Genomic DNA, 16,588 nt, shown 5'->3' with positions numbered 1-16,588 from the left:
CTCCTGAAAACATTTGGACATTTTACCTTCTACCTACCCACACTATAGCATTACCTTCAGAATGTCCTCTTAATGAAAAACCTTTTTTCCCTCTCACACTTAGAAGAGTACGCAATTTGTGATTTACTTATATTTACATTTTTTTCTTGAATTGTTCATTTTTCTTTACTAATATTGTACTAAGTGATCATAATTTAGAATAATATATCAAGCATGCTTAGTGTGACAGAAAGTCTCCATTTCTCCCTCCAGGTTTACTGTCTGCTCATCTCAGCCTTAACCTGTGCCCAGGGAGAATGACCTCCACCAATCGTGTCACCTGTGTTCCCTTGCCCTCTGGCTGCCAGTTGGATTTGGCCAGTAGGAAGTACCAACATGAGATCAGATAATGGGAGGAGAGAGAGGTTGAGATGTTATTACCCCCACTCTCTCCCAACAGGACAGCAGTTTAGCGGGGTGTGTTCCTCTGGAGCAGGCCTCTCAGATGGCCCCTGTCACGGGGCTGCAGCTCTCTCCAGATTCCAGCAGTAGCCTCCCCTGGTTCATCCTGGTATAGAGCTTCTGTATGACATTTTCTTAAATTATTCTTATATGTACAATATCTCCTTTTCTTCTAGAATTCTGATTAATGAAGTTGGCAAACCAACATCATTTACTAAAACAAATAGATCTGAAGAACCACAAATCTATTACAAGCAAAGTCGATGCAAAGTGCAGTGACAGCAATATGACAGAGAAGAGGGTATGTTTCCAGAAAGTAGTATGGCAGAGTGGATCAGTACTCGACTTTTCATACCAGGCTTCATATTCTGGTTCTGCCTGTTCCTAGATCCGTGAACCTGAGCACACGTTGTAGCTTCTCAAAACCTGTTTCTTTCTTAATAAGATAAGGCTGATAATAATATCTCTCCTATAGAGTTGTTGCTGGGATTAAATGAGATAATTTGGTTTAAACGCATAGCATGCCATTGGCATTAAAACTGACAGCTTGACAGCTATAATTGTAGCAATGGTTTTAAAATGATGTTTCCAGGGATGAAGTCTCAACTGAGAGGAATATTCTAAACATTTTAAAGACAACTCTTTTAGTGACCTTTGCCAAGGAACATCTATAGTGCTACTTTACTCAGTTTACCAGTTGTCTCAGCATTACCATTGCTATCAAACAATAATAGGCAATATCCTGCATTGTTTTCTCTCTTTGTCAATTAGTTTCAGGTGGGATGAGGTTCCTAGCCTTAAAATATCCCCTTTCCCCATGCTGGAAAGATACAGCAGAGAGGTGAAGATGATGACAATGGTGGTGATGAGGATGGTAATTCTTACTGAGATTGACTGTGTGCCAGCATTATTCTCAGCATTTTATATGTGTTAAATCTTTCAGTCCTCATCACAATCATATAATGTTGTATATTATTATTTTCTCATTTTACAGATAGAGCAATTGAGGCAAAGATTAAGTAACTTGCCGGTAGTCACATCTTAGAGTCCTGGCTCCAACATTCATGTGCTAAAACACCCAGCTCTACTGCCTTGCCCTGAAATTTTCACCCACTTTCTTGGTGCTATGGATATCTGGGGGTCCATGCTTATGAATGTAAACATTTTATTCCGAATTATAACACCACTGAAAAATTTTTGTCAAGCAAGCACTTTACGGAGCAAATATCATTAGGCCAATTTAATATATTATTGAATTTCCTGTTCAGCACAGTTAAAACATTTTTATGTTTACTTTATTGAAATTATATTCATCAGGATCATTTTCCTGTAAACCGTACACTGAACATCTGATTTATTGGCCAGTCATTTTGTTCATGTCAAATGCAACCGATTAAAGTCTCTACCTGTAAGACTTTTCTTTTATGGTAATTATAATAGAGCTTCATCAGACCCACATTTAATTTACATGAATTCTATCAGCTTGGCCAAAAATTAAAATAAATCTAAGAGTTTCAGTGATTTCTCAAATCCACCCCCAAGGGATTTCCAAACATTAACAGGTTTTATACATGGTGAGGACAAAATTGAGTAGGGATCATTCCAAGAAGAAATTAAGGAATTAACTTGGTGGGAGAGAGAGAAGGGGAGGATGTCGATGAGAAACAGGTTATTAACATAGTCTCAAAATATCTCCCTACACATTATAATTTACAAAAACTACAATTTACTATACACTGGACAAACAAAACAATACCTTAACCAAGGGATAAAAATTAACATCATGAATAAAGGGCAAACAGATATGATGTGCCTACAGGTGTGATAACCTAAGAAGCACATAACATCATTTATTTAGCAATCACACCAAAAAATACATAACCAGAATCATACTATGAAGAAACACTAGGTAAACCAAATTGTAGGACCGTCTGTATAATAACTGGCCTGTAATCTTCAAAAATATCAAGGTCAGGAAAGACAATAAAGGATAAGAAACCACCCTAAATTAAATAAGACTGAAGAAACATGATAACTAAGTACAATACACGATTCTGGACTGCATTCTGTACTCGAAGAAAAATCGCTATGAATGATATTATTGGGATAACCGATGAAACAGGAAACGGACTATACATCATATAAAATCAGTGTAGCAAAATTAAATTTCCTGAATTTGATGACTAGACTGTGATTATGTAAGAAAATACCCTTGTTCTTGGGAAATACACACTGAAGTATTGTGATAAAAAATCATGGTGTGGGCAAACTTCTCTCAAATGGTTCAGCAAAAAGCCGTGTGTGTGTGTGTGTGTGTGTGTGTGTATGCACAGTGAGAGAATAAAGAAGCAAATATGGCAAAATAGTCAAAAAAAGCAAGTCTGTATGAAGTATATTGTTGTTCTTTGTAATTTCGTGAAACTTTTCTTTAAATTAGAAATTATTTCAAAATAAAGTTTTACCTTTTTTTAAATAAAAGAATTACTTGAAGGCCTTAGAGAAACACTCACCAAAATGGGAAAAATTATTAAAGTCTAATGCAGAAAATAATGATAATGCTAAGCCAGGAATTTGGAATTGTCACAAAATTGTGGAAATGTTGCAAAACACTTGAATTATTTACTTGCTGATTATGGGCCTTCTTTGTAATTACATGTTGCATATGTTATCCAGTTATACGTACATATTACTGTACTGTACCAAGAATCTTTGTACTGTATATTTATGGGCAATTTAGGGATTTTCCAGGGTAACTTTCACTCTACGTGATTTTCAACTTGTTTTAGAACTTAAAATCAGTTTTTAAAATGTTACTTCACTGTATTTCTAGGAAGTCCAGTTTTTCTAGGTCAACTTTTGCAGATCTAAATGTTTAAGGATTTTCCTCATTTTGGGGTTTGTGTTGATTTTTAGTTCTGGTCACGGTGTGCTGGAGAGTCTGATTTTTCTCTCCAGATCTGTGTTTTACTCTTGGCTATACCGCTCTGAATCTAGAGGTTGCGCCCAGAGCTTCTATGCCTTCTTGTTTCCAGTTGGATGTAAACAAGGGGAGACATCAGTTGCATACCAAAGGGTGAGAGCTGAGTGACACTGGGTATTTACTCCCAGGCCTATCCCTGACCTGGCCAATAAAGGCTGCATTCCTCTACTATGGAGGCCATGGCTCCTGTTGAGTGGTCATCTCCTACAGCTATAGCATTTGTCCCAGTTTCCAGTAACTGCTCTGTCAAATGCTGGCTCCAGAAAACGTTAGCAAAATCATCTGCTGATAAAGCAAAGCTGAGTTTTTTGCTTCTCACAGGAAGACCGATGCCTCCCTCGACAGAATCTTAGCAGCGACTTGCAGGAGGGAGAGCAAAGTCAGAAAATATATGATGTTTTGAAGGTCTGGTTTAAGGTGGATTTTTCAAAGTGAAGGTTTGTTTAGGATTGGGCAAAGCTCATGATAGAATAGTCCAGGATTGGTGGATACAGCAAGACAGAGTTTCCAGGTGAGTTAAAGAATAATTTCTTAATAAGCTTGCTTGAGCTATCTGTTATCCTGAGAAGGGTATATTTACTCAAGTGAAGATAAGCTAAGTAGTATGGCATTGAGATGAATGGACTTTCAGGAAGTTCCTGAAACAAGCAATAAAGTTCTTTGAAATTTCATCTTCCTGGGCATGAGTTGCCTGAAATAACAAAGTCATGTTAATGTAGACTGTAAACTGTGTGGGTGTAAGTGGTTTCTGTTCTCAGCTCCCATCCTTTCAGGCCTATGGATGGTAATGACTCCCCACTGTTACTAGCCACAGGGTGCTCCATCATCCTGTGGTGGGTTTTCCTTCCCTGCCTACACCCTTGTCAATAATCTATTAAACTTTTTTCAATTACCCCTTTTGTAAATGAATGTGCCATCTGTTTCTTACTGGGACCCTCACGATAAAGATAATTATGAGTTGGATAAACATTTGTTCATTTGTATATATTTATTATAAACTCGGCAACTCACCCAATCGCTCTGTTGCCCAGTATTAATCCATTGCATTGCTAGTCTAAGTCTATATCATTGCATATGGTTTGATCACTGAAGGTGCAGCAAAACACAAACCACAGAGTAAGAAATTGCACTTTGTGCCTGGATCTATTTGACCCCACCTACAGAAGTGGTCTCATTGATCTTTTGAACGGTGCTGACAGAGGACGGGAAGGACTTTAAACCACTCCAGCTAAAGACTGAGAAATTAGCACCTGTAGCTCCCAGCCCTGCCCTCCTGCCTTGGTTCTAAAAACTGCACTTCTTTCTACTTCTCTCTGGGTCTCCATCTCCATCATGATAATCTAACTAGTGACTCAAAATTGCTTTATTCTTGGCAGTCTTAGCTGCCAAGAACTGGAGACTTGGCGGTAAATCCTAGCCAAGTGCAAGGGCGGCCCCCAGCTCATGTCTTGCCTATTGCTGCTGGCCTCTGAGGATTTCTAGCACCATTCCTTGAATCTCTCCCTCCTCCGTGTGGGTTTGTTTTGAAGCCCCAGTGCCCCTGTATACCCCCAGCACCTCCCCTACTGCTAAACTTTTCAGTGTGGTAACTGTCCCCTGAGTATCTAATACAGAAAATGGAAAAAGGGTCATGTGCCGCCTCCTCCCATAATACACTCATAAAAGCTTGAAAGAAACTAAATCTTCAAAAGAAACAAAGCAAAGAATATAAATGCATGTCTAAACACATTTCCTGAACATGTGGAAGCTCTCTGGCCTTTCTCCTCCCTACCAAGATTACCATCATCTTTAATACACATAACTCACAAACCATCCGCAAGTGCTGTGTTGAATTATTTAGCATGATTTAGCATGGCTATTTGTTCTGTGTTTGACCTGTTTGGAATGAAATGAAGGAAAAGACATAAGACAGACACAGAGGAGCACAATTATAGGCAAATCACACTAGGTTTCATTCATCATTCTTTGCTTTCATACCAGGAACTATTTTGGCTTAGTTATAATACGCACATTATATTTCTTTCCAGGAGATACAAAAACTCATATAATACATATCCCTATACATACAGAGATAAAAGTGAACTCTACACAAAAGCCTGTGTCACAGGCAATCACACTAGCACTTTAAGAAAAGAAGGATAGAGTTTTCCTAAAGCACATGTTGGAATACCTAACGTATAAGTAGGAAATATGAAATGTCCCTTTGCGTGTCATACTGGACTCTACTCTGACAGAGCCAAGTAACTGAGAAACTGGAGTTATTTCAGGGACTTCACGGGCTTCTCATATAATGCATTACAAGGGGACAGACTTCCTGCTGAGAATATATGTTTCATTTTTATTGCATAAATTATGTGCTATACAATCTAATACAGTGATGGAACACTTTAACTTTCAAGTTACACAAACTTGGGTTTGAATTCCAATTCCTAGTCTCAGTAACTCTCTGAGATTCTGCAAATTAATTTATTTCATTAAACCTTGGTCACCTCAACTAAAAATGGTGAAAAGGTTAGCACTTACTTATAACATTTTTATAAGAATTAAATGAAAGAATGTATGAAAAACACAAAGCATGATTCTAGCATATAGTAAGCACTTACCACTACTGTGTCCTTCAAAGTTGCTGTTTGAATATTGAACTTGCACTCAGGAATGGCCAGTTTTCACATTTAACCCTAGTACGTCCATTCAGATGAAACCCAATAAATAACACTTGCTAACTTCTTCCTGCCCCACCAGTTGCTAATATCCAACAGCCCATTAGAGATTTTCATATGGAAATTACACCAGTATGTCACAGTTGCTGTGTCTGAAGTGAAGCTTACCATCTTCTGCCTAAAAAGAGTTCTTCCTCCTGACTTACCAGCTACTATTAAATTGGAAAAATTCCCTCATTCTCAAAGATAGCTGGACTCATGAATTTGACTTGATTGAATTAAAGACTAAGGAAATTGAAAACCAGGACCAATGAACAGATCATTGTTCTTCTCCAGATATATATATTAGTCATTCTCTATATATCTATTAGTCATCATATATATCATGACTGTAATCCCTAAAATGTGGAGGAAAAAAATCAATGAAATTTTTTCAAAAGGTCAATCCAATTTAGAAAAAAATTTGGTCAATATTTAAATTTAAAGCCCTTAGTAGATTTCTTACAGGTCTCTCAGAGTTATAAAAAGAACCAAAATTCTTTATATTTGCGTAGCACCTTAAAGTTTACTAAAATCTTTCACATATATTGACTCTTCAAGGATAGGAAAGTAGGGCTATTATTATTGTTTTACATGCAATAACACAGAGACAATATTTTAGATTGGATTATCAGGAAAGGTCAAGGCCACTAATAAGGTGCAGAAATCTAAGTGAAGTGAGGGACCAGCCATGCAGCTCTCTGAAGGAAGAGCAAAAAAGAAGGAATAGCAAGTGCAAAGGCCCTGAGACAGGAACATTCTTGGTTTGGTGAGGGAATGGCAAGGTGGACCATGGGGCTGGAACAGAGGTAGTCAGGAGCCCCATAATGTAGTGTCTTGTAGGCAACAGAAATAGCTTAGGAATCTTTACCTTGTACCTTTCCAAAGAGTTCTCAGGTAGCAAGTGGCAGGTTTGGGGCTGACTTTGAGTCTTCCAATTCAAAATCTGAGATGGTGACACATAAAAAGGGTTTCTTAGGTAAGCAGATAAGACCCTGGATGGCATATTTAAGTGCCACCCAAAGCCCACCATTTTATCTCCTCTATTAAACCAACAGCCAGCATAACTACCATCTATCATGTTCCAACTCTCCTATGAAACCAGCCCACACTCTCAGACATTTCTCTTTTCTCTCCTTTTGCTCAACACCTGTTCATGAGGGCAGAAGGGCTGGCAGAACAATTACAGAAGAGATGATCCTTCTCCTGTTTTCTGCTTTAGCTACTTGTCGAAATTTAATTCTAATCCAAACTCTGTCACACTCTCTAGTTGTGACATAAGACAAGTCATTAAAGCTTCTTTGTTTTCCTGCCTCTGCAAAATAAAGATACTGATGCTATTAATAGTTTCAAAAGCTGCTTTATCCCAGAAAAATGAAGTAACAACTACATAACTGTTTTGGTTTCTTTTCCAGAAAGATGACATGTCAGGAAGTATTCATTAAGCGATGCTACATTCCCAGCCTATGCTAGGCACCATGGAGCATAAAAAAGAAGTAAAATGCCCAAATCTCCACCACAGAGAACTCAAAATTCTATTCAGGAAAAGAATATGTCTGTATAAGCAACGATGAAAGCTTAAGGGTTTTGATGTTAAGAGAAAGGCTACAGTGACACGGCCAGTTTCCTTAGGCCCTACTCTCCAATGGGGCCCTAGGAATCAGCTGACATAATGCATTTATGTTCTGTTCAACAAAGCAAACCCAGTGGCTGTTACCTAGTGATTTCTGAGAAGACTCCTGTAACCATTCCCACCCTCAACCTTTCCCACTGGCCCACCAAAGGGCCTGTAATTTTCATTTTTGCGGTCACTTTTTTGGAATAAATATATTCTGTTTATTGAAAGTCCTTACTAGAATGCAAGCAAGGTACTAAGAAGAAGTAACCCATTAACTGATTAGCGTGGATTCATAGATCATTTTCACACCAAGGAGAAAGGCCTTAGGAGACTGTAAATATGAAAGGTTTTGGAACAAGAGATAAAGTTTGAGAAAACTGGAACAAAGGAACCCAGAAGCAGAGACCCTAAGACCTTCATGCATCTACTGGGTAGAGTGCTCAGAGGAGAAAAAAAGAATGTGAAGGGAAGATCAAGCGTGTAAGACCAACTCTGGCAACTTTCTGATTTTGCCTGGTGCTTCTCTGGTGTTCTAACCTGGGACTGAACAACAGAAACGATCTTGAGGACACGCTGCTTCAATGCCTCCACTTTATGTGTGGTGAAAACATTACCCTGGGCATTTAAGTGACTTGCTCAATGCCATTCAGCAAGTAAGTGACAGAATAAAGAGTAGAAATCTAGACTCCTGACTCCCCACCTGCTTTGCTAGGGTATAAAAAAAATTGGCAGCTCTTGAGATTAGGATCTTTGGGAAGGGTTTTTCCAGATCTTATTTTCAAGGCTTTTTAGTCTTCGAATTAAAGGTTCTTTTATTTTGGCTATTCTGAGTGTTTATTCACATTGGGATTAGTAGGCAAAGAGACTTAAACCTCTGATAGAGTACATCTCAAAATTCAGAAGCAGAAAAGTTCTCCTGAATCAGAGGTGGGTGCAATACGCAGACACATTTCCTCTTTTCTTCCCACACTCTCATCTTAAAAATAATACCAGACAGTCCTAGACATCAACGACAGCCAGCTGAGACAGGAGGAAGTGGCTGTTCAAACAAGGAGGGATTCAGTAAGGTAAGTCCCTAACAAATAGGCCCTGGTGATAAATGAGACAAAGGCATCACCGGATTGATCAGTGTCTCCAAAAACATATGCATCTAGCCCACAAACATCATGAAATGTTTTCCTGATAATGTCGGTGATTTGATTCAGTTTTGTAGATGAATAAGGCTTGATTAAAAGAACGAAAAAAATTTAAATGTCCCATTTTTCTCTTTAAGCTCAAGGGAAGACATCACAGCACAGTGAAAAAAGAATAGTGTTAGAGTCACATAGACGTGGTTTTTAATTTCTAACTCCTGGATAAAAGAAAGAGCACCATAAAGAGAAGTGTGAAGGGGGGAAATACAAACTTTATTTGTTTTACATATTTACCCGGTATCTGTGTCTTTCAGAGATGGTACAGCACCTTGATTAAGGGCAGTGTTATGAAGCCAAGAAGATCTAGATTCATTACACAGACCTACTCTTTATTGGCTATGTGACCATGGGCAAGCTATTCCCCTTGCTTCTCTTGAAATAGTAATAATAAAAACCAACTTATAGAATTGTCATTAGGATTAAAACTGAAAAAAAAGTCACATGTCAAGCACCTAGCATAATGCCTGGCCCACAGCAAATACTCAACAAAAATACATTCCCCTTCTTTCAAATGCCCTTCCAGGAAAATCATTTATCTTTAGAAGTAATTTAAGAAGTACATGTCCATATACTTTAGCTCTCTAAATCTCCTCAATCATTTAAAATTTGGATTATCTGCACTTTAAAGATTTCTCGGTCTTTGAAAATACCCCTTAGAGGAACAACACCTGGGATTTTAAGATACAAAAATTTGGAAGGCATTCAATTTAAGAGTGAGGAAAGTGATAAGATAAAAATATTATATTCCTATGTGGGAACAGGTGTTACAAGCAAAGGCAGAAATAAACAACAGACCAGAGGAAAATATTTACAATGCAAAGGTTAATAGCCCTATTTTTATTAAAAGCTCTTATTAATCAATAAGAAAAATACAAATGTCAATGGAAGAAAGGTCAAAAGATTTGATAGGCAACTTAGAAAAGCCCTATAAATAGCCACTAAGCACATGACATGTTCAACTCAATTAATAACAAAAGAAATACAAAGTAAAACCATGAGATATTATTTTGCCCATTGGATTGGCAAAATTAAATAGATTGATAATATCCAGATTGACAAACTTAAAAGCCAAAGGGAAGGTAATATTTGGTGAGAGAAACCTGGCATTATCTGTAAAAAATTTATATGCTTATACTCTTTGACCCAGAAATACAACTACAGAAAGAATTATGGACATGATCAATGATAAATGTACAAGAATATTTGCTGCAATTGTATTTGAAATATTAAAATCATTGATAACAATTTAAATACCAATGTCTTAGGATGCTTTTGGCTGCAAGTAACAGAAAAACATTTCAAAGTGGCTAAAAAAATAAGAAAGTTTTATTATCGTGTGTGCCAAAAATTTAATGGGAAAAGTGCTGGTTAATTTATTGGCTAAATGACATCATAAAGGACAAAGTTTATGACCATCTCTTCCTTCTACTTTGCATATAAACTTTGCTCTCACAATAACTCCACTCACCAATGTATGGAACCAAAAATCCAGGCTTTATAACAACGCTGAGCAAAAGATGAACAGCCATCTTTTCATAACCTGTGGAAATAACGTTAAAAAAAACCATCTGTTAGACTTCCTCTCATTTCCCTTTGGCCGGAATTATATCACGTATCTATTCCTGAGCAATTGCCTAGCAAGGAGAATGGAATCCCCTCACTTGGTTTAAGAAAGAACATAATTTCCTACCAGTAAGTGGGTCACCTAAATTACATCTGGGATCTACCTTAAAGGAATAGGAAGAAGACTTGACATGGAAATATTTTATACTTAGATTGAAAAATTGTATACACATTTAGTTACCGCTGTTAAGTAAGATTGAGAAGTAAATGAATCAGACTAGGAGAGGTTATGTTATGAATACAAATAAGACCTGAATTTCAGTTTAATGCAATAACAATATAGGTTTTCTTTCATTCATGTCATGATCTTATGCACATTGCCTGGCTTTCCTGGGTAGTTCACCTTCCTAGCAGTGGCAGAGGGATCCAGGTTTCTCCTAACTTGTGGTTCTACTTAATCTCAAACAGGTCATCTCCAAAGTCATTGCAGAAGGAAAAGAGAGAGCATGATGACAACTCAGGGACTTTATAGCCAGCCTTGGAAGTGAGCTACATTACTCCCATTAACAACTCATTGGCCAGAACACAATTACACAGTCCTTCCTCTGACTGCAAGACAGGCTGGGGAATGTTGTTTGTGTGCACAGAAAGGGGAAATAAAATCCCATTTTGATTGTATGTAGCTTCGTCTCTGTCAGAGGAGATTTTTTTTTAATGATCTTTATTTTTTACTTTATATACTTGTCTTTTTTTTTTTTTTTTTTTGCAAATAACTCTTATTACTTTGTAATTTAAAACAGTTATGTCTATAAAGGGGGAAAAACAGTCCCTGGTCATGCCTGATAAGTACTTTTACTGAAAATATTTAATCCAATTTTCCTTGTATGAAAATCCTTTCTCTTTTTTTTTTTCCATCATGAGGACTTTGTTACAGAAGAAAATTATAGCGGAGAGTCTGTAAGTTATGGATTCACCTTGTAGCATCCTAAAAGGTCAAGGATTCAGGATCTGGGGAGGCAAAGGATTCAGGATACTCTGATCAGAAATCTTAGGAACACACAGGGACATACAGGAATTGGTGTTACTACTTTTTTTTTGACTGTTTGTATTTTTGTTTACTTTTCCTTTTTTATTTTATTATTTTTATTGTGGTAAAGTACACATAACATAAAACTTATCATTGCAACCATTTAAAAGCGTACAATTCAGTTGCATTAAGAATGTTTACCATGTTGTATAGTCGTTACCGCTATCTAGTTACAGAATTTTTCATCACCCTAAAGAGAAACCCCATCCTCATTAAGCAATTACTCCCCATTTCCCTCTTCCCCCAGCCCTTGGCAGCCACTAAGCTGTTTTCTGTCTCTAGAGATTTGCCTATTCTGGATGTGTGTGGCCTTTTGCCTTTGGCTTCTTAGATGACTTGACATGAATCAGTTATGTGATGATGGGCTAGTTTATCTGAAACCAGTCCTGTTCAGAAAAGGGGCTTATTTCAGTCTATAGCCTTTTGACACCATCTATTTTTCTCTACACCAAGAAAAATAAGCCAGAGAGTAGTTGGAAGCGGTAAACAGATAAATAGGAAATTATAATAACATATGGGAAACACAATGACAGATATTTGCATAGAGTGTTTGGGAGGAACGCAATTATCCTACACTGAGCAGCCTGAGCTGAATTCAACAGAGATGATACTAGGGTTCTGTGTTAACGGATGAAGAAATGTTAACCAAAGAGGTCTTGGGAAAGAGGAAGGAAGGCTATGAGAGATAGAGAAAATATATTGAAAAAGACACCTTGAGATGCTTTAAGCAAATTGGCAGCTCAACAGTCTGCTGAATAAATTGTAACTCAGAGGCAAGGCCGTAAAACAAGGGAGATTAGAAGCAAGGAAGGTGAAACTGGAAGAATTCGCTGTAGCAAAACTCCATCTCATCTCCACTATTGCTGGGGCCAATCTTTCAGTCAAATCAGATCTCATCTCTCTCAAAATCTTCAGTCACACTTAATTCACACACATTTTAATACTTAAGGATATATTGGCTCATAATCTTCTTTATTCACATCTCATTTCTGGTTGCCACAAGCAGGTATTATCTACTTCAAAGCAGAGATACACAGAAAATATTGCACTGAAACATAAAGGAGTATCACCTTCCCTTACAGGCAACGTAAAGACAAGGACATCAGAAAGATGGTGAGGTAGAGACCTTTATTTTTTAAAATAAATAGGTAAATAATAAGACATATCCTAGCCCAGGCTAGGATGAGGATTAGTAACAAAACCAAGCAATTGTGACCAACACTTGCTTCAGGACTTGTGTGGTTTCTTGCCTGGGCAGAACACCCTTTTCCTTTGGTGCCTTCGATCTGCTTATACTTCCTTCATTTCCTATAGTTTTGCTTTCTCTGTCAATCAAGGCTTTTCTCATCCCCAAGTCAAAGCATGCACACATGAGCCCAGTTGGCTCTGCCACCCAGAGACCAGAGCTCCCCAGGAACTAAAGGGCAGCCTCTCCCCAGGGCCACATTTAGAATGACTCAGCATCATTAGAGTCACCTTAGTATTCAAGCTTTGGGGAGAGCTAGTTTAACTAGCTGACTTGGGGTCACATGTACCTTCCCTTGACTGCTGAGGTCCTAGTTTATCCAAAGCCTAAGGAGAACATCTAGGGTTGCATTCACTGCTGGGCAAATATTCCCACTGAGGCATCAGCATTCTACCACCAATCTCTGCAAAAATTAAAAATCTCCTCCATCTCAATCTTCCTCCATGACCCTAACCTCAAGCCAAGAATTTCTCTGTTATTTAACCAAATTCAAAGGTCCTGGTCATAAAAATTAAAGTGGAAAAGTCATTGCTACACACACACCTTACATTGGTGTCATTTTCACTGTTGTACATGTGACGATCCTGGAAGATCCACGTTTTTGAAAGAATTAATGGTAACCCCAGCGCACATGGTACCCAACTTCTTTACGTTTTGATGATTTTTAAGAGAAAGAAAATAAAGGCAGAGAGACACAGACTTTCTTCTGAATCACAAAGACATGCAGAAGAGCCAAATTCTCGGACAAGAAAAACAGACGGAAAGGAATGTGGAATCTTACCACACATAATAGATTCAGGTAGCTCAAGGATAATATTTTCTTTAAAAAATATTCATTACACTTGCCTGGAGAACTGAAAACCGTTACTCTTTGGCCAAACAAAGCAGAAGAAGAATGTTGGATTTCATACCAACCCATTTCCCTATGCACATAGTGCTAGATAACCAAAATAAATGTTGAAAAATACCGATCGTGTTTCAGGCACCCAGAAAAGGTAATGTGCAAGGGCTACTGCTCCTTTCCACAGCTTAAAGGGGGAAAACATGTAAAATGAGGCAATTGGATATTTTTAGGGGGAGGATTCAATTTTTGTGAGGATTCAATGAGATTTTATATATATATATATAAATTGTACATATGTATCCTGTGCCTTGCACATAGATGGTTAATAAATATTTATTATTATCATTACATGTCTTGGTACCGTCTGTCAGGGTGAAAATCTAAATAAGACCAAGCCAACATTTCCTTTCTTAAGTTACTTTTCTTACTATTAACAGGAAGTTTGGCTTCTTACCTCCCTTTATCCTTTCGCTATTATCAATATTATGGCAGTCCAACACTTTACAATAAAATATGGAGTAATCTAGTATCAAGACATCAGAAATGGCCTAGGCCTCAATGCTGCAAACATCCTTCTGACAACCACTCTAAAACACATAGCAACAAAGGATGAAGGGCAGAGAAGAACAGCCATGGATAGAATTTATTAAGAAACAGTTTCTCAACATAAAGAGGAATTTTCTAAAAACCAGAGCCCTCAAAATATGGAATGGGCAGCCAAAAGTTGATAGAATCTTACAGTTGAAGAGGACTTCAGAGTTCTTCAGTTGTCTTCTCGAGTGTGAATTCTTTCTATACTATCATTGAAGAGTTACTCTATTTCCTTCTTAAGTACATTTAAGAAAATCTTAAGCACGAGAAACTCACTTACTGTGCAAGATGACATCCCATTTTGAGAAAGCTTTCCAGGGGTGGGCAAACTTCTTTTGGTAAAGGGGCAGACATTAAAGACTTTTGGCTTTGTGGGCCACACACATAACCCTCTGAAAGTATAAAAATCATTCTTCATTCGTAATCCCCTATGGATTGAATGTTTGTGTCTCCCCAAAATTCATATGTTTAAATCTGAACCTCCAACGCACTGATCACTGGAGATGGGGCATTTGGGAGGTAATTAAGTCATGAAGGTGGATCCTTCATGAATGGTACTGTGCCCTCCTAAAAAGAGACACTAGAGAGCTTGCTTCCTCTCTGTGTCTCTCAGCCATGTTCAAGAAGACAGCCATCTGCAAACCAGGCAGTGGGCCCTCACCAGACACCAGATCTGCTGGCACCTTCATCTCAACTTCTCAGATTCCAGAAATGTGACAAATAGATGTGCATCATTTAAGCCACCCAGTCTATGGTATTCTGTTATAGCCGCTCAAACTGACTAAGACACAGTTCATAAAATACAAGGCCATGAAAACAATATGGCGTTTCCTCAAGAAATTCAGAATAGAACTACCAAATGATCCAGCAATTCCACTTCTGGGAATATAACCAAAGGAAACAAAAACACTAACTCGAAAAGATATCTGTACCCCCATGATCATAGCAGTATTATTTATAATAGCCAAGACATGGAAACAACCTAAGTGTCCAATGATGGATGAGTGGATAAAAGAATTATGGTATATATATATATATACAATGGAATATTATTCAGACACAAAAAATGAGGAAATCCATGGTTTGATCCTGGAGGCATTATTCTAAGTGAAATAAGTCAGAGAGAGAAAGACAACTATTGTATGATGTCACCTACATGTGAAATCTAAAAAAGAAAAGCAACCAAACTCATAGAAAAAGAGGTCAAATTTGTGGCTACCAGAGACAGGGGTGGGGAAATTGGAGGAAGGTGGTCAAAAAGTACTAACTTCCAGTTATTAGCTAAACAAGCACTAGGGGTGTAATGTATAACATGACAACTATAGTTAACACCACTGTATGATATATAGGAAAGTTGTTAAGAGAGTGGATCCTAAGAGTTTTTGTCACAAGGAGAAATTTTTTTTCTTTTCTTTTTATTGTATCTACACGAGATGATGGATGTTAACTAAACCTATTGTGGTAATCATTTCACAATATATGCAAATCAAACTGTCATGCTGTATACCTTAAACTTATACAGTGATGCATGTCAACTATTTCTCAATAAAACTAGAAGAAATAAAAACAGGCCATGGGCAAAATCCCACCCACCATAGTTTGCCAGCTCCTGCTCTAAATTGTGATGATTCTTCTCAGTGTTAAGGCAAAACCTACCCCCTCAATGTTTCCATCCCTTAACCCTAGTTCAATATAAGTAAATGTAATTGAATCTGTGTCTGGACTTCTACTTAGCTTATCATTCTATCAACTCTGGGATGTATACTATGATTATCACGGTTTACATAGAGCGAAGTGGAGACTTAAAAATCTTAAGTACCTTGCTCTAAGTTCCATAGCTAGTTAGAGGGGGGATCCAGGACACAAAACCTAGAGCTTCAAGAAACTTCACCGTGAGGTACCTCTGCCCCCAGGGAAACACAAAGACATCAGAGTCCTCTTCTTTGGCAGTTCTTGAAATAGCTGCCAAAGCTCACAAAATATTCTCTTCATGTTGCAAATTGTCTGATTCTTGTTGTTTAAAGAATATGTTTTAAATCTCACCATTCATTCTCCTGTAGGTAACATCTTTTTAGTTTTCTCCCTCCTTAGTAGCTGCAGCCAACATTATCTTCCCCTTTCTTACTTATCAATATAATTTTGTTCCATACTTAGTATGTAGAATATGAATTTGTAAATATATATATTTGGGCACAGGATTATGATAATTATTCAACTCTGTCTGCCTGCCTTTTTCATGTGCAAGGGATATATATTAAAATTTTTATTTTGTTCTGTCTTCATTGTTATGAGTTTTGCCTGTATAAGTTTTCTTTCCTATAAATTA

General features: G+C 37.6%; 1 long non-coding RNA gene across 8 annotated transcripts in view; it reads right to left on the bottom strand.

The window, feature by feature from the left end:
• LOC106823216 (uncharacterized) overlaps positions 1-16,588 on the bottom strand; it is a 231,676-nt gene that overhangs the window by 25,035 nt on the left and 190,053 nt on the right. For all 8 annotated transcript variants that reach the window (XR_011493315.1, XR_011493307.1, XR_011493309.1 and 5 more), the window contains one exon: positions 10,400-10,471. This is a non-coding gene — a long non-coding RNA (uncharacterized lncRNA). The remainder of the gene's footprint in view (positions 1-10,399; positions 10,472-16,588) is intronic.

This window comes from Equus asinus, chromosome 12 (genome assembly GCF_041296235.1).
Source record: "Equus asinus isolate D_3611 breed Donkey chromosome 12, EquAss-T2T_v2, whole genome shotgun sequence".
NCBI classification, from domain to species: Eukaryota; Metazoa; Chordata; class Mammalia; order Perissodactyla; family Equidae; genus Equus; species Equus asinus.
This window is presented reverse-complemented; position numbering and strand designations above follow the sequence as displayed.